Source organism: Triturus cristatus, chromosome 1_2 (assembly GCF_964204655.1).
Source record: "Triturus cristatus chromosome 1_2, aTriCri1.1, whole genome shotgun sequence".
Taxonomy (NCBI): Eukaryota; Metazoa; Chordata; class Amphibia; order Caudata; family Salamandridae; genus Triturus; species Triturus cristatus.
The window spans coordinates 46,626,466-46,650,825 of record NC_140580.1 but is presented as its reverse complement, the minus strand read 5'-3'; the positions used below and the strand labels follow the sequence as shown (position 1 = coordinate 46,650,825).

At 47.4% G+C, this 24,360-nt stretch overlaps 1 long non-coding RNA gene across 1 annotated transcript in view; it reads right to left on the bottom strand.

The window, feature by feature from the left end:
* Positions 1 to 2,490: 2,490 nt before the first annotated feature.
* LOC146866729 (uncharacterized) overlaps positions 2,491 to 24,360 on the bottom strand; it is a 156,093-nt gene continuing 134,223 nt past the window's right edge. Inside the window, exon 3 of the long non-coding RNA XR_014960551.1 lies at positions 2,491 to 2,838. This is a non-coding gene — a long non-coding RNA (uncharacterized LOC146866729). The remainder of the gene's footprint in view (positions 2,839 to 24,360) is intronic.

Here is a 24,360-nt window from a genome sequence, read left to right as displayed (position 1 = left end):
TTAATCACACGAGTTATCTTGACATTTTTGTGAGGCCTGGTAATTGCCGGAGGAAAGAAATGCAGCAGGTGCTTCAAAAACATAATAAACTTGCAAACACGGCGCCCCCAGGAAGCCAGCACCCGGTGCGGTGGCACCGGTCGCACCACCCTAAAGCCGGCCCTGATACAGAGCATGTGGAGAGTTATTTGAAAGTAAGAGCGATGTCTGGATGTAAGTGCAAACCCTCAAATTCCAACAGGCCAGGTTTTAACACAAGTACTTACTTCCAGGCCCGATTATCCACTTTTCGACCATCCCGCTCCTGTGTACCTTATCTCACAGCTGACCTTCGGGCCCCATATCAGCCCCATCCAGCTCTACTTTCATTATTCCCGTAAAAAACATTAGCAAAATCACCTTCAAACTTAAAACATTAAATTTAGCAGTAAATATAATTAGCAGGCACTTTAAAATATGTTCCACAGTTGCCCTAATGACCTGATTGCTAATTAAATAAAAACAGAAAGGCAATGATAGGGCCGGTTTTATCGCTAGTATGTAATTCCATCTACAAGGAATGTCACATGAGCCAATGAGGATTACAAGATGTAGGAATCACATAGCATCCATCCTGGTGGGCAGTAAATGTAAAGAGGGTTTGGGCTGGGGAAGCACAAACTCAGGATTTAAAGCATACCGTAGTGGTTGGGGCTTGGCTTTACTAATAAAAATGTATATCGGCCCAAACTCTTTTTAGCAACATTAAAATAATGAAAGACTGGGGAATTTCTAACTTTATAGTAACACAAAAAAAGTGAAGTTCTAACTGTACCGTTCATGTTTGTCTGCAGGTCTCTGATGACAGTTCATAGCCACTGTCCTATGTTAGGATTGTAACTTTTGAACTGCAAGTAACACAAGAATCTCTGTGACAAAGGCAGTAACCCACTGAGCTATCCAAATAAAATACAGTTTATCTGCATTTCAAAACTACCAACAGGCAAAGGACTGCTCTCCAGCAGGATCATTAATCACCAGTTCTCTGGACGTGTTTTATTCTTGCTTAACGCGCTTAGCGATAATCATTGCTGTTTGTTGAGAATATGCCCCCTGAATGTTTTACAATAAATAGGCTTGTCACCTAAATGATTAGTGTCTGTGTAATTTCCTTGCTTTCTTGAATGATCCTGCTTATCCTAACTGGACAAGCTATAACAACCTGATATTTGGCAATTAAGTATCACATAATTCTTTAAATAGTGACCTCTATTGTGCCTATAAGCTGAAAAAGGCTGTATAAAGAACCATGGTCTGTTTTTAGATTCAACACATATCAAAAGACGGACATCTGTCAATGTCATTTTCAAAGAACGAAACCGGTGTTCCAAGATTCATTACGGGCTGGGCAATGTGAGTGGTACTTACCGAATCGTCCTGTTCAGTGCCGGGGATGCGGTTCAGCAGAGGTGGTCGAGTCCTTGAACAGTGCTTTCCGACCGTTCCTCTAATCCTCTCCTCGGTGGCAGCCGGCAAGTTTCACTTGGCTGTCCGAGTGAGCAGTGAATGAAAAGTCAGCTTCCTCACCTGGAGATGGCTGCCTCTCACCCACAGTGTGACTCCTGCAGGGTAGGCCCGACTGCAAGCCTCCGACATGGACAGGTTAAGGTGCACCACACACAGGCAAGGCTTTACCTCCCAGTCAGAGCTAACTGTGCTGCTTTGGAACACTGAAATTTCTGCAGCAAGCCCCGAAGGCTGCTTCCCTTATTACAAAATTCCGCGTAAGGAAAGAAACCTTATCTGTGGCGCGGAGCTAGGCACGGAGACCGCTAGACGTACGTTTTTGTGCCCCGCAGGCCTGGTAAACAGGAGTCACGTCGCTGAAGTGGCTCAGCGTGGACTGCGTCATGACGGAGCAGAGCACACACGCACCGCAGCCTGGACTACAGCGTGCTTGCCTGTTAACCAAGCGAGGGCGGCAGGCAGGGGGACTTTCTGCCTACAGCTGCGGTCTGCGTATCGCCTGCAAGTCACAGGGTCGAATCTGAGAGCTGTCCCTCAGATTTACCACACCACACCGACCGGACCGGCCCTTTGGTGTCACCCCCCGTGAGGGTGTCACCCGGTGCGGTCCGCTCCCCCCGCACCCCCCTAGTGACGCCACTGCCCACATGGGTTTTCACTAACCACCAGTCCCATAATGCAACATCACTACTCACCTGCGTGATATCTGTAAAAGGAAATAAATGAGGAGATGTACTGGTGCTAACTGCTTGCCTTGTTTCTTTCAAGACTGTCCATGAGGAAGGGCGCACGCCCGAAACGCGTTGGACAGATGGAACGCTTGAGGATGATGTTCGTGGCTGCTGCTTTTGCCGATGGGCGTTTCCCTGCATGTCACAGCGTGCGGGGAGTGAAAGTGAAAAAAGACTCAGTCAATCATGGCTTTCAGAAATACATTTGTGTCGCAATTAATATAAACAGTATTACATACAGGAAAGCATTGTTGCCCTATAATAAGCTTTTTAATCAATTCATAATTGAAAAACCTGAGAAACCTGTGCGTATTTCATGTCGTTATTTAGTTGGTTACTTTGTTGTAAAACAAACGATAATATTGGTGACTATGGTCAGTGCATCTGCGAGTAGATAGCGTGGTGATTGGGGTGCTGGCGCATAGCGGTCTATTACCGTGATAATTTGGTCCATGATAAGAGTGCAGAGTAAAGGTATAGTACCCTTGTATTTGCATTTGTGGTATATTTCCAGTGAGGAATGTGCTCATACCAAGAACTTTATCAATACGCCATATCCGTGACTATTTGTAGTGCACTGGTCTATCCGTGAGCCCCCAAGCTGTAGAGACAAAGAAAAATAATGTAACATTAGTGCTTAATGTATATCATGTTATTGCAATGACCTTTTTACATCAATAATCAAAGTGGCATATGTAACTCAGGTTCACGTTTTATCCACAATTGCGACATACCAGACACGGGAAAAAGAAACCTTTACAAGATTAACCATGATGTGCAAAGTGAGAATAAAAACAATTTTATAGAAAAACAACTGGTTTCAAAACTGGCCAAGCCTGGCTAAAAAAGCATACAAGAAATTATAAATGCGAATACATTTCTTCGTCATTATTGAGCCCTATCGGGAAAAGGCTGCCTGTCTGTAGTATGAAGCGAGATTCTAATCTCCTCAGGGACTGTATTCTGTTGCCACCTCTAGGGTGTTTGGGCACAGTGTCAAGAGCAAAGTATTTCGCTTTAGTCCAGTCACTTGAGTGGTGTTCCCTGAAATGTCTGGCAGTGCTGTAACTTTGATCTTGGTTGGTAATTGCTCGCCAGTGCTCCGGGATACGTTTCTTGACTGGAAAAGTGGTTGACCCTATGTACCATTTAGGGCAGGGACAGGTGATGACATAGACAGTATAGTCTGTGTTGCAGTGGATCAGTTTTGGAATCTTCCATACTTTCCCTATTTTTTGTAGGGTGACCTCTTTAACATCATCAGAGTGACTGCATGCTTTGCATTTTCTGCATCGCTTAAAACCCTTACCCTGTTCAAGCCAGGTCCCTTTCTTAGGTTTGAGATGACTATTAGCCAGTAGATATTTGAGGAATGGGTTCTTCCTGTATGAGAAAGATGGATTAGGTCCAATCCTGGCTGATAATGTGGTATCAGGTGTGAGGATATCCCACCTTTTCTTCAGAATCTTTTTGAGTTGGTCTGCTTGGGTAGAGAAAGTAGTGATAAATCTGAGTGGTGCCGTATCGATTGGAGTAGTTTTTTGTGCTCTCGCACTTTTGAAAAGGGCCTCAGTTCTCTTGATGTTATCTGCTTTCTGTACCCCCTTTTCCAGCATTTTGTTGGTGTATCCTCTCTCCCTCAATCTAGTCAGCATATCCTTTTTAGTATTCTGATATGCCTCCTCTGTGCTGCAGTTGCGCTTTGCTCTAAGTAGTTCTCCGTAAGGGAGACTCCACCTGAAACTAGGCATATGGCAACTAGCAGCATGCAAGATGCTGTTCCCAGATGTTTCTTTCCTAAAGAGGGTGGTGGCTAGGGTGTTGTTTGTAACGTTAAGTTTAATATCCAGAAAATTTACAGTCTGTTGGCTGTGTGCCATGGTAAACCTCAGGTTCATACAGTTCTCATTCAAAGCATTATAGAACAAAAAAAGATCACTTTCCACACCTTCTCAAATGAAAAAAAAGTCGTCAATATACCTCAGCCAAAGACTAATGTTTTTAGTCCATCTGTCCAAGTCTTCACTCCAGAGCATTTGCTTCTCCCACCAGCCCACAGTAAGATTCGCGTAGCTGGGAGCGAAGGAAGTGCCCATCGAAGTACCCTGCGTTTGTTTGTACCAATTACCATTGAACACAAAAACATTCTGTGTAAGGCATACTTCAATCATCTGGAGGATCATCCGTGTGTGGCCCAGCAGGTGTGCGCTTCTAGTTTTCAAAAAGTCCTGACAGGCTCTAAGACCGTCAGGGTGGCGGATGCTGGTGTATAAACTTTCTACGTCAAGGCACACCATCCAACAATTTGGACCCCAATGTAAGTTCTCGATTTTTTTTGTAAGAAGTCCTTGGTGTCCTTGACGTAGGAGCTTAAGTCTCTGACAAAGGGGAACAGGAAATGGTCAATATAGATGGAAGTGTTTTCAAATAAGCTTTTTTTGGACAAGACAATTGGACGCCCTGTAGGATTTTGGGGGTCCTTGTGTACCTTGGGCAGGAGGTAGAAAGTAGGTGTAGTCGGTGTGGTGTTAGTAAGAAACTGTTTTTCATCCCAACTAATGAGCTCCTCCTGAGCCCACTTGTTGATCATGACATGATATCTCTCCTGTAATCTATCAAGGTAACTCTTGTCAACCCTCTCATAACAAATGCTATTCGAAAGTTGTCTGTTAGCTTCTTTGATGTAAAATTCCCTATCCATGATTATGACATTTCCCCCCTTGTCTGAAGGCTTAATCACAATGTTGTCATCATTTTCTAAGGAAATTACTGCATCCCACTGTTCTTTGGTGATGTTCTTCCTACGTGTGTATGATTGTGTCAGTTTATTTAAGTCACATATCACGGTGTCTTGAAAGACGTCAATATTGTCTCTCGGTATTTGTGGGATGTATTTGGACCTGGCTCTAAAACTCGTTCTCGCTGGTTGGTTGGTATCAATACCTAGATCTGTATCTATCTCCCTCTCAGTTTGTGTGTCACATGAATTGGAACAATCGGTGGTGGTAATGGTGGGATATGATATGTTAGGATCTGCATATGCTAGGTCATGTATGGTGTTTAGAATTTCTAAGTCGTTAATATCGAGAGATGCGTGTTCGTTAGTACTTGGTGTCATGGGGATAGAATTGAGCTGTTGGGTCTTCCTACGTGCCGTGTGAATTTTGCACAACTTCAATATATATATATTGTGTGTATCTTATAGATATATATTTGTATTTAGACAGATGTATGTATTCCAATATATGAATATCCTTCGTACCACTACCATCTATTCTAATTCCATCTTGTGATCCAATGCTGGAGAAGAAAATAAGTTACCTACCTGTAACTGTGGTTCTCCAGTATTGGTATCTTTCATAGATTCATTTGCGACCCACCCTCCTCCCCATAGATGCTCACCTAGCTATTCCATTAGTTTTACTTCTCACTTGTGCTAGAAGATCTGAGAACCTGAAGCCTCTGTGGTGTGGGTTCATCAGGTTTTGTAGTTTTGATGAGAAATACATTACATTTAAAATGCATAGTCCGGTATTATAGTAACAATTCTTTTATCTGATAATAACAAGAATAGCAATCTTCATTAAAGGACTACAATGACGTATCTACAAAATACTTGTTTACATAAACAGTTCCAGAAAATAGAATAAAGCAAAGTATAATCCAGTTTTATGCAGGAGTCATATTTATGCACTTAGTATGCTGGGTAAAATCTTATCTGTTCTGTCCGTTAACACATTATTGAACAGAGATCTGTGTCAAAAATAAAGAAACAACAATAAAGAACTGTGCTACTCAAGATGACTAAATGTCTATTCCATTATCCCAGCGGGAGCTGAGCTGAGCAGGGTTAGGGCACGGGGGCGGGGGGGGGGGAAGCATCAAACCACTTCTTCAGTGCTACATCAGCCGTCGGCCACAACTGCATTTTGTCTTAAAATGTTCTAGCAATTGCGCCCAACCCAAGGATATTGGTTTCTTCTTCAAGCCTCTGTATTCTTTGCGGTGTAACGCCTCCCTGTAAGCAGTGGCCCACCTTATATCCTCCTCACGCCATGCCCCCACATGTGGCGCCTTGTGTGACTTCCATCGCTGTGTAATAAGTCTCTTGGCCAGCATTAAGATAAGGCTTGAGAAGCAGCACAGTACTTTTGCCTTCTTTGGGAAGGGGAAGAGATCTAGGAGACAGGCCTCGGGGGTATTCCAAGAAGCTCGCTCAGTGAGTTTTGTGAGACCCTGTAGAACCTCTGTCCAAAATTCTACAAGGTAGGGGCATGTCCAGAACATATGTATGAAATCTGCCTCTAGGCCACGACATCTCAGACATTCCGATGCTGAATTGGGGTACATATGGTGTATCACCAGAGGTGTGAGGTAGGCCCTGTGCAGTACAAACCGCTGTATTGTTTTAAGCCGGACATTGCGAAATACCTGCTTGGGATATTCAAGGACATGCATACACTCTTTATCTGTAAATTTCCGAGTCATCTCCGCTTCCTATCTTTGACGAAGGGTCAACAAGGAGATTCCCAGATGAGACCGTAAGCCGTGATATAGCCATCTAACCAGATGACTACCATGTCCCATTATATGTAGCATCTGCAGCAATCCAAAGGTCGGGGGTTCTTTCCAATCCACTAACCATTATTTTCTTACATACTGCGTAACCGCAACATAGGTTAAAAATAATGTAGGAGGGGCCGAGTAAGCCTGCACAAATTCTCCATGAGGCACCAAGTTCCCATCTAAAAATAGGTCCCCCACAGCCCAGCTACGCACTCTGGTGGCAGATTTCTCCATTGACTTCAATGTTGGTTAGTACTTACTGCTTTACATGTACCGTGGGCGTCCCACTTCGACGACGGGGAATGATTGAATCATGTAAATCTATGAAAGATCCCAATACTGGAGATCCACAGCTACAGGTAAGTAATGTATTTTGATATATTTATATATTCAAAAGTTTGAAACATAGATTCATGATTTTTGCTACAAGTATCCTTCGGTGATAAAACTTTGTCATAGCCAGTTTAAAAAAAAAAAATTGCAATATTTGCACTCTCAGAATACTTCATCTTTAATGATTGAGTACCCTCTGGGAATTAATGTTCCAGTCTTTCATGCTGTGGTCCAGTTTGTAAGCTGTAACTCACCCTGATGGGCCCATGGGCTCATCTTAATTCAAACAAATGGGTTCTACTTGTTTAATCCCCCCGGATTTTTGCCTTTTGACTATCTTGTTTTTAGACTTTTACTGTAAGTCTCACTACCTGTAGGAAAGTGGGTTTCTGTTGCAGTAACCCCCCACTTTTTGCCAGAACTACTGATGCACTTTGACTTGATGTGCCCTGGGTTCCTGCCATTCAGGCTCCCAGGGATTGTGTTCTTTCCCCAAAACTGTACCAAACGCAATTGGCACTCCCTGACCACAGGCCAGCCCCTGGTAAATGGTACCCAGGTCACTGTGACCAGGGAAGGCCTCTAAGGGCTGCAGCACTTATTGTGCCACCCCTAGAGGTCCTGTACCTTTACACTCACACACTGCCTATGCAGGCTGCGTGTTTTGGTGCAGAACAAAGTGAAGTCAACATGCCACACATCCGTATGTGCCATGCCTACAACCCACTGCCCTGGCATAGATCATCCACCCCTCTAGCTGGGTGCACTATACCAGTGGTGAGGGTACAGGTGCATGAGCCCTGTACTAAGTCTATTCTTAGACACTGTAAATGCAGTGCTGCCATTAAGAGTATATGGTGCTGGGAGCTTGTCATTACGAACTCCGCAGCACCACAATGGCTACACTGAAAACTGAGAAGTTTGGTAACAAACTTCTCAGCACATTAAACCCACACTGATGCCAGTGGGAGATTTAATGAAAAATGAACACAGAGGGCACCTTAGAGATGCCCCCTGAAAAACGACCAGCCTCTGGTGGGTTCCCTGACTGGTACACACCAGCCTGCCACTACGAGACGTGTACGAGGCATATGAGCTGTCGATCGTAAACTTGTGCATAGTTCACCATCTGGTGTTGGGCTCGCATGTTTGCATTTTGTTTTTGGCTTGGAAGAAGTCTTTGTAGTCACGAGGTAGGTGACTCCTTAGGACGATAGTGCGCATGGGCACCGACTCCATCTCCAGACTTGCCAAGGAGGGTTATAATGGAGTTAGTAAGAAATAGAAAAGGATGTCCATGTGTAATGTATCTAAGTAAGATAGTACTGGAACAGATAGAGGTATCCGGGGAGGCGGTGGGCGTATACAAATCTACAGCTCTACATGCCAAGAACAGTTGTGTACTGGTAAGTAGCATTTTCCGTTCAACACCAGATGGCGATCTATACACAAGTATACAAATCTACAGCTTTCCATGCCAAGAACAGATGCATACTGGTACGGAACTTTTTACTTCTGGACCCCTAGGTTGGGAGCCTTCGCTCCCTGAACCCAGAAACAAAGCCGTTCCTGGGCGGAGGTGTTCACACCTCCCCCACGCTAGGAAGAGCCATCTGTGGCAGAGGAGCTTCAAAGTCCTGGCAGCCTTTGTAATGGGACCCCCAGCCTCTCCTGCTATCAGGAGCAGGCCCCCTTCCTGTCTCCCCTCCTTTTCGGCAGAAACACATGTGGGAAAAACTAGCCAGCCCAGAAGGTGTGCCCACCTTGGCCAACTCCACCCCTCAGGTGGGGGAGGCGAGGTGAAGCCCTTTCTTCAGTGCTCCCCATCTTTCAGATGGCAGGCACTCCCCAATCAGTATTAGGGATTGTGCTCACTCCCCCACGTGGGGTGAGCACACCAAGGGTGTAGTCACCCTAAGGTCAGTAGACCATTGGCTACTGACCCCGAGATCCCTAAAACGCCCCCTAAATACAGTATTTAGGGGAAGCCTTGAACCAAGAAAGCAGATTCCCGCAACCTAAGAAGAAAAAGGACGAAAGAAGACGCTCAGCAGAGCAAACTGCAGAGAACTGACTTGCTCCCAGCCTGTCTGCAGTTTCCGGAGATCCTGCGCCAAAAATAGTTTTGTCCTGCAGCCAGCGACCTCCAGAACCCCTGGGAGGGACTGACTGCCTTCAACAAAGACCGGATCTCCTGTGAACAGCAGCCCTGTCCAAAATGAACTCCGAACAGACTCTGAGCCTGCTGAGGACAAAGAAACCTGACGCCTGGAACTACCACTGCACCTGTCGCCTACGGCCCGAGTTCGAGTGGCCCACCGGCCCCAGTGAGGTCCCCCAGCGCTCCAGAGCCCGAGTCCACCGTGGGTTGACCCCTCCAGGACTCCCCGACGTCGCCTGCACCGGGCCGCCCCAGCGCCGCTGAGGGTGCACCTTTTGTGCTGGCTTGATTCCCCATTTGCCCTGAGCTAAAGTCCAGGAGCTTTGCTCCCACAGCCAAGTGGCCTGCTAGTCAGCAGCCACCAACCAGAGGCACCCTATGCCCCATTGGATAACATTTGGCCTCAACACTCTGCACCCTGCTGCCCTAGTGCCGCTGAGGGTGTAACGAGAGTGCATCACCGACCCTGGGGGAACCCTGAGTCTACCCCCAGAACCTCAACTCCCACTACCTCAAATTCGATAACACTATTTTCCTCCGTAGGATAACATTGACTGTTTTTCTTGGAAAAGTTTCTAAGTGTGGAGTTTGAAAACCTAAAGAAATTCTTTAAAATTACACTGTTTACCAAAAACGATTTTACTTACCTGTTTGCAGGAAATGTCCCAGAGTAGTGTCCAGGCATACTACTATGAGTAAGAAAAGTAATCCAAAAAGTAACTTACCTGGTATTTCACTGAAAATCCCATTCAAGTGTATGTACTCTATTTACAAATCATTGCATTTCTCTGAAACAATACTGTTAAATCAAATCAAAGTACATTTACTATTGCAATCCAAACTGTTTACAAACTGCATTACTACTGTAAAGTATTTATTGCTTACCTGTGCCAGGCTTGCTTGGCTATAGAAAATAAAATAACTAAAATAATATTTTTATACAAAAACAATTGGTCTGAAGTTCAGTCTTTGATTGTGTGAATTCATTTGCTGACTGAGTGTGTACAATAAATGCTTAACACTGTCCTCTGATACTGCCTTACTGCTCGACCTCACTACCACAAATAGAGAGAGAGGTTCTATCTAACTTTACCTCTGCCTACCTTTGGGGTTCCACTGGACTCTGTGCACACTATACCTCAGTTTGGTATAGTATATACAGAGCCAGCTTCCTACACTACCTGAGTTTCACTCACGGAAAATGGTGCTAACCACCAGTGTATGATTTTTAAGATGAGGCTGCTGCTGGGCAGCTAGAGTAAAAGGTTCTGGGCTGGTTACACGTAAGCACACACATGTGCAGACTGTGAGACCACCAAATTGCACAGTTCGGTATCCGCGCACATGTTGCCTGTCGCATAACAGATTTGTCAACGATTGGTACTGATCTGGGTTATGCCTTATAATGTCAGTGGGCATTCTTAGTGTAGGTCTTACAGAAGGTCTGTGGTGTGGTGTGGCCTACAGGGCCCAGCAAGGAATCAATCAGTCCCTAATACCTACAATCGTTATGGTACTTGGAAATGGTTATATTTCCCTGGGTCTGCTCATAATCAGATTACAGGCTGCTGTCCCCTATACTACTAGTCAAGGCCAACCAACACAATAAAGCCATTAACAGTGCATGGGGGAAGAAAGAGTGGGGAGGAAACCTACATCTGTTAATTAGCTTGTTAAACTGCACACTGGCTGCGACAGCCTAGGCCCACAGAAACAAAGAAGGAAGACCAAACCTCTGGAGCCAACATAGAAGGGGCATGCCTTTGACGTTTTGATGAAAAGGGATCGGCCCAGCTGTTTTAGCTAGGACACAGACAATTTGAAGTCGCCCTATTGGATTGTCCCAGAATATTGTGCAGTAGGGTTGGGACAGGGGTGGAATGATGTGGCACCCTAGGATTGACCAGCGGTGGCTGGCTTCCTAGAGCTCTCCATCTCGAATTACAAACCTCTGCTCAAGAGAGACCGATGAGAACACACTGGACCTGGGTGCGCTAACAGCATAAGAATGCCTAGCTGGTAGGAGAAGCCACCTGATAACCCTGCAAGAATGGACTTTGGAACTTGACTCCTGTTTCTCACCAGGACTAGGCTTAGTCTCTCCAGGTCTAGTGACGCTTTCACCCCTTTGTCCCTCTGAGGTACAGTTTGGGGAATGGACCTGCTGGGGGACCCTGGATGTTTCCACTAGGGCATCTGTGGAAAGTTCTTTAACTCCCCTGCTGAGTCATGTGTCCTGAAAGACAGCCAGGAGGCCTTGGGGCCTGGGAAGTCTAGCAGGGAGGGTGTTCTACTTACTGACCGTGGCGTAGCTGTGGAGGATGCCCCCATATAGGAGAGAGCCACAGGAGCGCAGGCAGTGGTCATGTCTGGTGCAGAATGCTAGAAAAGCAGGTTTCCTGAGAAAATCCCCCTTTAAAGGCAGGAGGCCTGAATAAAATACTCCTGGTGGCTACGTCTGACCATCTGGAGCACAATGAGCCCAAACAGGGCCTACGATACGGCCTGGTCCCCTGGGTGGCCAAGCAGAGAATGCACAGCTTTACGCTGCATCTGAAAGATTTTCCAGAGGTGGCCAGGCCTCCAAGGGTTAGCACAATCTCAGTTCTGTTTTGATAGGGAGAGGGTGTGTTTGAGGTACTCCACTTTGAGCCAGCTTTTGTCCCTGGGACCCTACAGGAGGACGTCCCAGGGACAGCAACCACACGACCAAGAAGACACAGGAATGTGGGGTGGGGGGCTGCTGTGCTCACTGCATGGCAGTGTGTTGCTCCTCCCACCCCAAAACATGTTTTGAGGTGGGGTGGTGGGGGTTGCACAAGAGCTGTAGCTTCCCTCAAAAGAGTTCTTTAAAATAACACACCCTACCTCTTCCAGGGAATTGAATCCCAGAACGCAGGAGTGGTTCACCTTGATATTAAAGCACTTCTCTAGCTGGAGCTTTTGCTTCTTGGCTCTGGAGAATCGGGGCCTCTGTTGGTTGGTCTTATGCCTGCAGCAGCAGTTTAATGAAAGTATAAAGACTCCGACCCATATTATGGAATTCAATATTTTAATAACAATGAGAATACTGTAATGCAAGGTTTTACAGTATAATGAATTATATTGACTGCGAGAAGTTGGCCATGTATATGCTGTTCACTAGTTAAAGTAGACACCTTGCACCAGTACAATTCGACTCTTATGGTAGGTCCAGGAGGATGAGGGCCTCGGTTTCGCCTTTGTCCAGTATGGTCCTGATGTCGTCAGTGGCGGCGATGAGGGCGGTTTCGGTGCTGTGATTGCTGTGGAAGCCGGATTGGGAGGAGTCCAGGATGTTGTTCTCCACCAGGAACTGGGTCAGCTGTCTGTTGGCGGTCTTCTCTATGCCTTTCGCCGGGAACGGGAGCAGGGAGATGGTTCGGAAGTTCTTGAGGTCCTTTGGGGCTGCCTTGGGTTTCTTGAGTAGGGCGTTGATCTCGGCGTGTTTCCAGCTTTCTGGGAAGGTGGCGTCTCGAAGGAGCTGTTGATGATCTTTCGGAGTTAGGGTGCGATGTTGGAGCTTGCCTTGATGAAGATGTGGTGGGGGCAGGGGTCGGAGGGTGAGCCGGAATGGATGGTGTTCACGATTTTAGTGGTGTCTCCGTCGTTGACGTTGTGCTAGGAGAGCAGAAGGTCGCTGTGTTTGGTGGGAGTTGAGCCGGTGGTATCGTCGTCTGTCGAAGCTTGTGGATGTCTGCAATCTTGTGGTGGAAGAAGGTGGCCAGGGAGTCGCAGAGTTCTTGTGATGGCGGTACGTCGCTGGAGCTGGCGAGCTCTTTCACGATGTTGAAGAGCTCTTTGCTGTTGTGTGGGTTGTTGTCAATGCGTTGCTTGAAGGAGGTTCTTTTTGTGGCTCGGAGGAGTTGGTGGTGTTTGCGTCTGGCGTTTATGAGGGCTGAGCTTTTGTCTGGTGTCTGGTCATTGCGCCACTGCTTCTTGAGTCTTCTGCAAATGTGCTTGGGAGTTCTGGATGTCTGCTTTGAACCAGATGGCTCTCGTGTCGTTGCGCCTTTTGGAGAGTTTCCTGATCGGGGCGAGGGTGTTGGCGCAGTCGTTGATCCATTGTCTGAAGTTGAGGGCTGCTGCATCGGTCTCGGAGGGCTCGGGTGGAGGTTCTCTGGCGAGTGTGGTGATGAGCTGGTATTCGGTGACTTTTTTTCCAGTTGCGGTGTGGGATACGTTGCGCTTGTTTGTGTGCAGTGTGTTTCTCGAAGGTGAAGTGGATGCAGTGGTGGTCAGTTCGGTGGTGTGGTTGAAGGTGACGTGGTCGCTGGCGGAGAAGATTGGGTTGAGCGTGTGTCCTGCGTAGTGGGTGGGTGTCGTGCGAGTTGTTTGAGTCCGAGTTTGGCGAGGTTGTCAATCAACGTTGTGGAGTTGTCGTTGGTGTTCTCGAGGTGGAAATTTAGGTCTCCGAGTAGGATGTAGTCTGTGGCGGCGAGGGCGTGCGTGCTGATTAGGTCGGCGATGGATTCGCTGAACTGTGGTCGGGGTACTGGGGTCTGTAGACGAGGGTTCCTCTGAGGGTGGTGTTATGATCTACGTGGATTTGGAAGTGTAGGTGTTCGGTGCTGGTTGTGATTCTGATGGTGTTCCTGTGGATGATGGCGATTCCTCCTGGTTTGTTGTTGTTCCGGTCCCTGTGTGTGATCTTGTAGCCGTCCGGGATGGCTATGGCTATGTCTGGTGCCGAGGAGGTGTTCATCCAGGTCTCCGCCAGGAAGGCGACGTCCGGGCGGAGGAGTCAAGCAGGTCCCAGAGTTCGACGGCGCGCTTGTGGACTGAGCGGGTGTTGAGTAGTATGCAGCTGAGATGGTTGTGGCCTGCAGTGTTGGGATGGGCAGGGCATGCTGGTGTGCGCTGGCTGGTGTAGCAGCATTGTCTGCAGGTGAAGGGTCCGTGGGTGAGCATAGACCCAGTTCCACAGACAATGCTAACAGTGGACGCGCTCCTCACTGGTTGGGGGGGGCCCTTCTTCAACACAACACAGTGCAAGGCCTGTGGAGTCAACAGCAAAAATCTCCACATAAACCATCTAGAGCTGCTAGCAGTGTTTCTAGCACTCAAAGCATTTCAGCCTCACCTGGTCGGCAAAGCTGTCCTAGTTCATACCGATAACATGACAGCTATGTATTATATACAAAATCAGGAGGGGGGGGAGACACGTTTTCTCCGACTGCCACACTTGGCCCAAGACATTCGGAGGTGGGCCATTCACCACAAAATCTATCTCCTAGCGGAGCACCTCCCAGCAGTGAACATACAAATTGTTGATCTTCTCAGTAAACAGAGACAGCAAATACACGAATGGGAACTTCACCCTCAAGTTCTCCCATACGTTTAAAGTTGGGGAGTCCCTCAAATAGACCTTTTTACCACACACCAAAACGCAAAATGCTCATACTTCGCCTCCAGGTACCCACAACCGCTCTCCAAAGGCAATGCACTATGGATGAACTGGTCAGGGATATTTGCCTGCGCTTTTCTGCCTCTCCCACTCATTCCATTAGTGGTTTGGAAACTCAGACAAACATCCCTCACACTGACCCTAGTAGCTCCTACATGGGCCCATCAACCGTGGTTCACAACCCTGTTGGAGCTGTCCCTAGTTCCACATCAAAAGCTACACCTCACATCCAGTCTCCTAACACAGATCCATGGAGAAATCAGACACCCAGATCCCAAACAACTGAACCTCGTGATCTGGCTCCTGAAATCATAGAGTTTGGTTATCTAAATCTCCCACCAGACTGTATGAACATCATCAGAGAGACCAGAAGGCCTACTACAAGAACCTGTTATGCAGCTAAATGGAAACGCTTTGTTATCTATTGCAATAACAACATCAATCCTCTTGATGCTTCAATACAAAATATCATTTGTTATCTGTTACACTTGCAGCAGTCAGGATTAGCTTACACTTCTGTCCGACTACATCTCGCTGCAATAGCTGCGTATTTACAAAATATGCAACATTTATCACTTTTCAGAGTGCCAGTAATCAAAGCTTTAATGGAAGGACTTAAGAGTTATACCACCAAGACTTCCACCTGCCCCAGTGTGGAATCTTAACCCCTTCTGTGCCCATGACGAGCTGGACTCGTCATGGACCACAGTCGCGCTGTGCCCATGACGAGTCCAACTCGTCATGGCACCACCCCCCCTCCCCCCCCCCCCCCGTGAGTGGTCGATCTTTTTTTTCTTTTTACTGGGAAGGCAGGGGAAGACCTTCCCCTGCCTTCCCCCGCCCCCCCCCCGCCGCCGCGTCATCAATGACGTCAGCGCACGAGCTGCGCTGACGTCATTGAAGGTTTCCCCTTTGCTCTCCGAGGCGCAGGAAGCCATTTGCTTCCTGCGCGTCGGAGAGTAAAGGTGAGTTTTGGGGCTGGGGAGGGTTTTTTTTTGCATCGGTGGGTTTTGGTTAGGGTGGGGGCACTTTGGTATGCCCAGGCATGCCACGAGGCTCGGCTTCGTTCGTGTGTGCCTGTTGTTGCTTCCCTGATGGATTCAAATTTGAAAAACGCTCGTCTTTCTAGTTGCTTCCCTGTGAAATGGATCCAAAAATGCAGAGAAATGCCCTTCTTTTTAATTTTTCAAATCCAAAGTGCAGCAGCATGTAGAGAAATAGAATTTCTTATATGAGAATTAAATGCCTAACTAATAGCAAGACAGAGGGGTTGCAAAGTGGCCAGATTGGTTTTTTTACATCCAAATACACCAGCATCACTTTACAGAGTTTGCCAGTGAAGTGCTACTTTCATTTTCTCGTCTTTCTTTGAAGAGCATTGTTGTTTCCATGTTGGGAGAGTGCACCATTTCTGGAGGTACTGCAATACCTGGTTGATGGGTGGATTGGAAAACACAACGTGTACCATGGCTCTGTGTTTATGGATGTGGTCTTTTTATTCCATACTGCTTACGTTTTGTAAGGATGTAAGCAATGGACAGTGAAACGCTTCCCTTCAGGGCCCTCTAGTCATGTCCATAACTTTTCAGGTGAAACCACTCGCTGATTTCTGAATAGTTAGTGAGAGATCGTTTAGGTAACCATGTTGTTTCTGCTTACATTTCACATGCTTTGCATCAAACTCGCCACCCGGAAGCACCACCAACTGATCCGCGCCGCCAAGAAAACTGCATTCAAGGACCGGCTGGACAACAACGCACACAACTGCAAGGAACTCTTCAACATCGTGAAAGAGCTCTCCAACCCCAACGCCGGAAACAACGACATCACCCCTTCGCAAGACCTCTGCAACTCCCTCGCCTCCTACTTCCACAACAAGATCGCGGACATACACAACAGCTTCAGCACCCATCCGACGCACGTCACGACCGCACCAACGCCCCCCACCACCACCCTCCGCGCCTGGACTCCGATCAGCACCGAAGACACCGTCCGCATGATGAACTCCGTCCACTCCGGATCTCCGTCTGACCCCTGCCCTCCCACGTCTTCAACAAGGCCGACGCTGTCATCGCACCCCACCTGCGGGACATTATCAACACCTCCTTCGACACCGCCACCTTCCCCGAGAGCTGGAAGCACGCCGAACTCAGCGCTCTACTCAAGAAACCTACAGCAGACCCCACCGAACTCAAGAACTACCGCCCCATCTCGCTACTCCCGTTTCCAGCCAAAGTCATCGAGAAGACCGTCAACAAACAGCTGGCCGCCTTCCTCGAGACGAACGGATCCCTCGACCCCTTGCAGTCCGGCTTCCGAGCCAACCACAGCACCGAGACCGCCCTCATCGCCGCCACCGACGACATCCGAGCCCTGATGGACAACGGAGAAACAGCGGCCCTCATCCTCCTAGACCTCTCCGCGGCCTTCGACACTGTCTGCCACCGCACCCTAGTGCAACGCCTCAGCAACGTCGGAGTCCAGGAGAAGGCACTGGAATGGATCGTCTCCTTCCTCGACGGAAGAACACAGAGAGTCCGCCTGCCACCGTACAAGTCAGAGGCCACCGAAGTAATCTGCGGCGTCCCTCAAGGATCCTCGCTGAGCCCTACCCTCTTCAACGTCTACATGAGCCCCCTCGCAGCCATCGCACACCAACACAACCTCAACATAATCTCCTACGCCGGCGACACCCAGTTGATCCTCTCCCTGACCAACGACCCCGCCGCCGCCAGAGCCAACCTGCACGAAGGGATGAAGGAGGTAGCCGAGTGGATGACGACCAGCCGCCTGAAACTGAACTCAGACAAGACGGAGGTCCTCATCCTGGGCTCCACACCCACCGCCTGGGATGACTCCTGGTGGCCCCCTGCCCTGGGCACCGCACCCAAACCGACAAACCACGCACGCAACCTGGGCTTCATCCTGGACTCCTCCCTCTCCATGACCAGAAAAGTCAACGCCATCTCCTCGGCGTGCTTCAACATCCTGCGCATGCTACGGAAGATCTTCTGGTGGATCCACACGGAGACCAGGAAGACCGTCACCCAGGCCCTCGTCACCAGCCGACTGGACTACGGCAACGCCCTCTACGCCGGAACCACCGCCAAGCTCCAGAAGAGACTCCAGCGGATCCAGAACGCCTCAGCCAGACTCATCCTCAACATCCCACGAAACAGCCACATCTCCGGACACCTGAGAGACCTGCATTGGCTCCCCGTCAACAAAAGAATCACCTTCCGTCTCCTCACCCACGCACACAAAGCCCTACACGACCAAGGCCCGAGCTACCTCAACAACCGAATCAACTTCTACGCTCCCAAACGCCACCTCCGTTCAGCCAGCCGCGCCCTCGCCACCGTCCCACGCATCCGTAGAGCGACAACAGGAGGAAGGTCCTTCTCCTACCTGGCCGCCAAGACCTGGAACTCCCTCCCGGCCGACCTGCGCCTGACCCAAGACCACCTCTCCTTCAGGAAGAAGCTCAAGACCTGGCTGTTCGAGCAGTAACGGCACCCCCCCCCCCCCCCCCCCCCCCAAGCGCCTTGAGACCCAACGGGTAAGTAGTGCGCTCTATAAATGTCCTTGATTGATTGCATTCCCTATGAGTGGTTGCTTTTATTTTTTATTTTTTAGGCAGCATATTGCTCTTATCAAGTGCATAATTTGAATTGAGCCACATCCAAGTGTTTATAGCGGGCACAATTAGGTTATAGCTGAAGGCAGTGCGAGTTTCTCTCAGTGGGCAAGTATGGTGTTCAGTGGGGATGTGGCACTATGGCCAGAGCTGTGGAATTTGGAACTGGGGAACCGGGTTCCGCATTCATGACCAGTCCACCACACCACTGTACTGAGGGAGCACATTCCCATGCTAGACCATAGAAGGCCCCACTAGACCTTAGAAGGCTTGATGTCTTAGCACAAGCAGGTGTACCCTAGTGGTGTCAATTGTGGGTTAACCTTGAAGGCCTGTCCACCACAATCCATACTGAAGTTCATCTCCAGTCTTGCGGGCAGGCCTACGAAGCAGCACACCCTAGAGCAACAGTGATCCAGTCGCTGTGACTGTCACTGAGGTCACATGAACCTTGAGCAGGTTAGGGCGATGCGAACGGTGTGACCTCACTGGGTACCTATTTCGGGTGGGTGTTTGCATTGGGCTGAGGGGATTACCAGGTAATTATTCACGCAGCTCTCTGATGGATGTCACATGAGGTAAAATACTGCAATAAATGGCAGACACTCTGAAAACAAGAGCAAACGTTATGTTACATGAGGCAATGGTGGTAATTGTGCATGTATCATAAGCAAACAAAATACAAGAGGTAGCAAACAATACGTTACAAGAGGAAAAGTGACATGTGTGCAAGTTACAAAAGAGTACAAAGTACAAGTAGAGGTATAAAAGTGCAATAAATGGCAGACACTCAAAACACAGGAACACACTGGGAAGGCACTTCTACGGGCATGGAGAACAGAATTTCCTATAATGTAAAGACTTCCTTCAGACAATAGAGAGGGTGTGAATTAAGTTTGGATGTGTCTTTGCAGGAGGAGAACTTTGAGGTCAGTTTTGAAGGACTGGGAAGAGGGAGGGGTGGTCCGGAGCTGAGGCTGAGTTCCAGATTCTCGCCGCGTTGCTTGTAAAGGATTGGGCCATCGATCTTTCCTTCTTGAAAGTGGGAGGTTCAAGTAATACATTTTGCGCAGTACGTGATGGTCTAGAGCATTATATGCATATGTGACAAAGTTTTTTTCTCCTTTTTATTCTAGTCTAAAGCTTTTGATTCCTGATTCCAGTTTCGACGGTGGTTGTTCTGCAGTTTTGTGTAGTTGCATTGTTTTGGTAAGAACTTTTTTTTTGTTGTATTTACTCCAAATGAGTAATATTGTAATGTCTGAATGAATTTTTTTGTAAGTGATGTCATAATGGCGGCATATTTAGTTAGTGGTTTGAGCATGAAATTCTTTGCAATGTGTTTTGCATAGTCTTATGTGTAATTGCTTTTCTCTTTCTTTTTTAGTGGGATATTGTTGATCCATACTGTGTCTGTACAGAGTAGGTGGTGGTGAGTAGTTTAGTTGCCTCTGGCAAGTGAGTGGTATTGTTTTGGAGTATATATGAGTTTTTGATAAAGGTGCTTTTTGTTTATTACTTATTTTACAATGTGTTTGTTGTTGTTGACTTGTTTGACAAGTTACCTTTATTAGTAAGCAATATGGCTAGCCGTAGAATGACTGCTCAACAGGTGGTTGGTATGCTTCTTGAATCTTCCTCTGAGCATGATTATGAGACTGACAGTGCGTCTGAGGGAGAGGAGGGAGGGGAAGATTCTGGCAGTGAGTTTTCTCTCAACATGGAATCATCAGATGATGAAGGTACTCTCAGTGCAAATGAAGGTACTCTTGGTGTGGATGAAGCAACTCTCAGTGCGGATGAAGTGCCTGTCTTAGAGGAGGAAACTGCTGTGCCGATGGTGCAAGAGGCATCTGGATTGCAGTCTGAGGCTGCTAGGCTTCCTACTGGAAGTGCTGGACTTTGGGTTGATCCAAACATGGTGCAGCCGGTGTTGCCTGCCTTTAGCGGTGATGCAGGGTGTACAGTGGATTGTGAACACTTTTTGCCTATACAGTTTTTTCAGTTGTTTATGGATGTTGTATTTTTGGGTGAGATTGTTGAGCATACAAATTTGTATGCTGAACAGTTTTTGAGGGACAACAGCGACAAACTTAGGCCCCAGTCTAGAGCTACCCGGTGGACTCCCACATATCTGGAAGAGATGAGGAAGTTTTTGGGTTTGACTTTATTGATGGGTGTGGTAAGGAAGCCAACCTTGGCTTCATATTGGTCTACTAGCCCCTTTTTGGCAACTGCCATATTTCCTGCAGTTATGACTCGTAATCGGTATTTACTTTTGCTACGTATACTGCATTTTGTTGATAATTCTATGGCGTTGCCACGAGATCACCCTGACTGTGACCGTCTTTTTAAGATTCGGCCCGTTCTTGATCACTTTGTAGATCGATTTTCTGAGATCTATACTCCAGGGAAAGAAATATCTATAGATGAGTCTTTGGTCTTGTTCAAGGGCCGTTTGGTTTTTAGGCAGTACATCCCTAGCAAGAGGGCACGCTATGGAATTAAGCTGTATATGTTGTCTGAGAGTAGGACAGGATATGTTTTTAATTTTCGTGTGTACACTGGTAGAGATTCTACTATTGACCCCCCAGGTTGTCCGTCCACTTTTGGAGTTTCAGAGAAAATTGTGTGGGATCTTGCTAGAAGACTGTTTAACAGAGGCCACCATTTGTACCTTGATAACTTCTATACTGCTGTGCAATTATTTAAGGAATTGTATAAAGTGGACACTTTTGCATGTGGCACAATCCGCTCTAACTGTAAAGGTTATCCGAAAGAGCTTGTTTGCAAAAAACTTCAGAGGGGGCAGTGCAGTTCCTTGCGTAGTGATGAACTTCCAGCTGTAAAATTTGTGGACAGGAGGGATGTGTACATGCTGACTACCATCCATGATGAGAGTACTTCACCTGTGGCTGTTTGGGGTCAGGTTGCTGAAGTGCGTAAACCAGTGTGCATTCTAGACTACAATAAGCACATGGGTGGTGTTGACAGAGTAGATCAGAGGTTGGAACCTTACTCTGCTATTCGGAAGGCTTATGTTTGGTATAAGAAGTTGGCCATCCATTTCTTCGAATTAGCAAATTTCAATGCTTTTATTGTGTTCAAGGAGTGTTCTCCTGCGTCAAACTTGACATTTCTTCAGTTTCAGCACTCTGTGATAGCTAGCCTTGTTGTTGTGGAACATGCAAGTGTTCCTAGATTTGGAGTGGTGGAGGATGTGGTTTGATTGAAAGATCGCCACTTTCCTGATTTCATCCCTCCCACACCGGCAAAAGATTTTCCCACTAGGAGATGCAGAGTCTGTTGGCGAAGAGGTACGCGGAAGGACATTTGTATGTACTGCCCCGACTGTCCTTCTAAACCTGGGCTGTGTGTCCCTGCTTGTTTTAGAGCGTACCACACGCAAAAGAATTTTTGGGAGTATTCATGAGTGGTAAAGTGAACTGCCTGGTCTGTATTCTTTGAAAAATTTGATTCTGTTTCAAGGTTGGCGTTAGTGCAATGTATTTAGTTTCTGATTTTGTGTTTGTAGATTTGTATCGATTTGCGATTTTTGTGTTTTTATTTTTGTTTAATAAAAATCCTAAATGTGTTGGCGGTGTGTGTGGACTGGCACTTGGTTGGCGGTGTGCGTGGAATGGTGCTTGGCTGGCGGTGTGTGAGTAGTGACTTGCTGCTGGTCACTACACACACTGCTAGCTGAGTGCCACTCCACGCAATCCATCGACATCAACATTGCCTATCCAAAAAAATGTTTGGGCCCTTGCCTGTCGTGGGTACTTGGGCCTCCCACACAAGTGAGGCACCATTTTTACCGGGAGACCCAGGGGAACGCTGGGTGGTGGGAAATTTGAGTGAGCCCGGTGATGCCACAGCTTTCCCACACAAAAATGTGTGAAAAAAGTGATTTTTTCAGCTAAAATGGAGGTTTGCAGGGGATTCTGGGTAAGGAAACGTTGGGGGATCCACGCAAGCCATACCTCCCTGGAAGCCCCCGGGTGTCTACTTTTCAGAAATGTATGGGTTTGGTAGGTTTCCCTAGATGGCCGCCGAGCACCGGGCCAAAAAACCAGGTGACCCCCCTTGCAAAGCCAGGTGGTTTTGAGATAGGCAATTTTGATGTCACCTCACTACGTTTTGGGCCCTTGCCTGTCGCGGTTACTTGGGCCTCCCACACAAGTGAGGTACCGTTTTTCTCGTAAGACTTTGGGGAACGCGGGGTGCGTGGAAATTTGTGGATCCACGCAGATTCCGGAACTTTCCACCACAGAAATGTGGGGAAAATGTGTTTTTTTGGGATAATTTTTTAGGTTTGCAAGGGATTCTGGGTAACAGACCCTGGTGGGAGGCAGTCAAGTCACCCCATCCTGGATTCCCCTGGGTGTCTAGTTTTCAAAAATGTATAGGTTTGCTAGGTTTCCCAAGGTGCCCGCAGAGCTAGGGTTCAAAAACTACAGCTAGTCATTTTGCCAAAAAAGGGTAATTTTTCACTGCGAAATTGAGGTGTGACCACGATGCGTTTTGCGACGTTTCCTGCCGCGGGTACTAGGCCTAACCACACAAGTGTGGTACCATTTTTCTCGTAAGACTTTGGGGAATGCGGGGTGGGGGGAAATTTGTGGATCCATGCAGATTCCGGAACTTTCCACCACAGAAATGTGGGGAAAATGTGGGTTTTTTGGACAATTTTTTAGATTTGCAAAGGATTCTGGGTAACAGACCCTGGTGGGAGGCAGTCAAGTCACCCCATCCTGGATTTCCCTGGGTGTCTAGTTTTCAAAAATGTATAGGTTTGCTAGGTTTCCCAAGGTGCCCGCAGAGCTAGGGTTCAACAACTACAGCTAGTCATTTTGCCAAAAAAGGGTCATTTTTCACTGCAAAATTGATGTCGGAGAAGTTGCGCCAGAATCCCACGGAGGCAGAATGCTGCTAGCTCCCAATGCCCACCTCCCGGAACGCACTGTGAATACAATGGCTCCAGGCAGGGGGAAAGGGGAATGGGACAAAGAAGAGACACTCAAGCGTTTCTGGACTCCTTCTTCTATTCTTGATGAAACTGTCTTGGAGTACCTAATGCACAGAGGGAGATATCACTTCAATCTTATTTACTCTAATTACCTGGCCGTCTCTGCTCTAAACATCTTTATTACCTCCCCTACCCAGATTCGCTGGTGTTTGGGCTTCTCTTCTGATTCAGCTGACTAACCTCTGGTAGGTGTGATTCTCAACCTAATGCACAAAGGAGATATAAATTTGATTATGTGGTCACCCATTCTACTCACTCTGTATTCTAACTGATCTACCTTCCTTTAACTCTTCTCTTACCTTGTGTTAGTCTGTCTGAATGGCTATTAGTTACTCCTGCCAGAGAGGACTGCGTAGCAGTTTATAAGTTGATCTCAAAGTCTTTAGTGAACCTTAGTTCTGGTCAAGGCGGTGTGAACAACTGGAAATATTTGGCTTCGAGAGGAAAACGCGCAAAAAGGGAAGTATAGGAAAACAAGGAAGGAAAGAACAGGTAAGTACGCCAGGGAAGGACAGGGAAGAAGCCAGCGTGCGTGAGTCTTTTCTTCTGTCAACAAAGTCTAATACATGAATTCAAATCTTAATTAGAATCGTTCTTACTTGTTTCCTTTCTTGTTCAGTCTCAAGTTCTTGGCCTCCCTTAGCTCGACGATAATCCTACCGGAGCAGAGTGATAGCCTCTGTATACCTTCTGGAATCTTCTTCGGCTTCCTGAACTCCAGGAAGATTGTTGCTCTCTTCTGGGGTGAATCTTTGCCTCACTCGAAATTCCTCTGAAGAATAGTTCCCCTAGGGGAATATAGGAATTTATTCCCCACAATACCTTGACTCTGGACTCCTTCTTGCAAGGACGACTACTCCTTCGCAAGCGGACAGTAACTCAGCTGAAAGAACGTGTCGCGCACTAGAATTTACTCATTTTCTGCAGAGCGCACCAAAATGCAGCTTCCCTCACTGAAGTCAAATTGAAGTG